The 1647-nt window shown below is 41.8% G+C and overlaps 1 pseudogene; it reads right to left on the bottom strand.

Annotated features, from left to right (window-relative positions):
- LOC143894192 (uncharacterized) lies at nucleotides 1-1424 on the bottom strand (annotated as a pseudogene).
- Between the last annotated feature and the right edge of the window lie 223 nt (nucleotides 1425-1647).

The raw sequence follows: 1647 nt of genomic DNA, 5'->3' as shown, positions 1-1647 counted from the left end.
TTAATGTAACAATTGTTCGAAGTGCCTCCCTCGTTCTTGTAAACAAAGTTCGGCCCTTCGAATAATGTTGCGCGTCGCGCGATACGCCATTTCTGGCGTGATGGTATTAAAAGCTGCGAGAATTGCTTCTCGCATTTCAGCTTCTGTACCATCACGCCTGTGCTCGACTATGGCTTTAATGTGTCCCCACACGAAATAATCGAGCACATTAAGATCTGGCGATCGCGGCGGCCAAATGATTGGGCCACCTCGACCCACCCATCTGTCCGGATAATGCGCGTTTAAAAAATCGCGTACTTGTCGAGAGAAATGTGCAGGAGCTCCGTCATGCTGAAAAATAATTTCTCTTCTTGCATGGAAAGGAATATCTTCGAGGAGAGCAGGCAACTCATTTTGAAGAAAATTCCTGTATATCTCTCCATTTAAACGGGGCGGTAGGAAGTAAGGACCAATCTAAAAATTGCCCCCCCAAAAAAATGATTTTTAAAGCTGCGAAAGAAAATTCCTTAAATAATTGTAAATAGGTCTGATGATTAAAATTCAATATGAAAAATAGGGCAAGGAAAGCCGTAACGGGATGCTCGTGTTAAATTATTTTTAATCAACAAATATTTTTCCAACCACAGTAAACTGCGCGCCGACAAATCGTCAGACTTGAAACACAATTTTGGTTGGTGTAGTAAAATTCCCTTCCACCTCCTTAATTAAATCGTTACGATTTAATTTTTGATGCTAAGCATCTAAAAATTGTAAAGAAATTTAGTGGGAGAGAATTTTACTACACCAACCAAAATTGTGTTTTAACAAGTTTGACGATTTGTCGGCGCACAGTTTACTATGGTTGAAAAAATATTTGTTTATTAAAAATAATTTAACACGAACATCCTGTTACGGCTTTTCCCCTTGCCCTATTCTTCATAATAAAATTTTTTAACTTACTAAGTAAATTTACTACTTACGATTCAGTCTGCTGTTATTCCCGCCCATACATTTATCGCCCAGCGATATTGAAATGCGCGTTCTCGAACGACGTGCGGATTTTCTTTTGCCCAATACACGTAATTTCGTGTATTAAACACGCCGTTCGGGGTGAACGTAGCTTCATCCGTCCACAGAATACGGTCGGGGAAAAAATTATTCCGCCGACACTGCGCGAGAAATCCTGTACGTGTTTCTCGCTGATTGTTAATATTTATTTAAAAAAATCACGCAAAAACATTAAATAAAAATACCTTCACAAAAATAGATGCGATGTTCTTGATCTCTCGGAAAGAGTTGCTGTACTCCCTGATGATGATACGGATGCTGTCTGTTCCGACGTAAAACACTGTGCACTTTGTGTCGCGAGAAACCAAGCAGCCGAGACACATAGCGTACGCTGTATTTGGGGTGTTCTTCGAACACCTGCAGGATTCTTTCCTCATCGTTTACGCGAATCTGCATCGGTGCACCAGCGTTTCGCCGATTTAAAACCACACTTCCCGTATCTCTGGCGCGTTGCACACACCTCGAAATTACTTTGTCATCGGGATGTCGACGCTCGGGAAATCGTTCCGCGTAAACACGAGCCGCGCCAACAGCGTTTTCTCCGGCTATTCCGTACGCGATAATCATATCGGTGTATTCTCTTGCAGTATATCCCGCCAT

Source organism: Temnothorax americanus, unplaced genomic scaffold, assembly GCF_048541705.1.
Source record: "Temnothorax americanus isolate GAGA-0224 unplaced genomic scaffold, ASM4854170v1 Scaffold130, whole genome shotgun sequence".
Taxonomy (NCBI): domain Eukaryota; kingdom Metazoa; phylum Arthropoda; class Insecta; order Hymenoptera; family Formicidae; genus Temnothorax; species Temnothorax americanus.
Note: the sequence above shows the minus strand (reverse complement) of the source record. Positions and strands in the feature narration are given on the sequence as shown.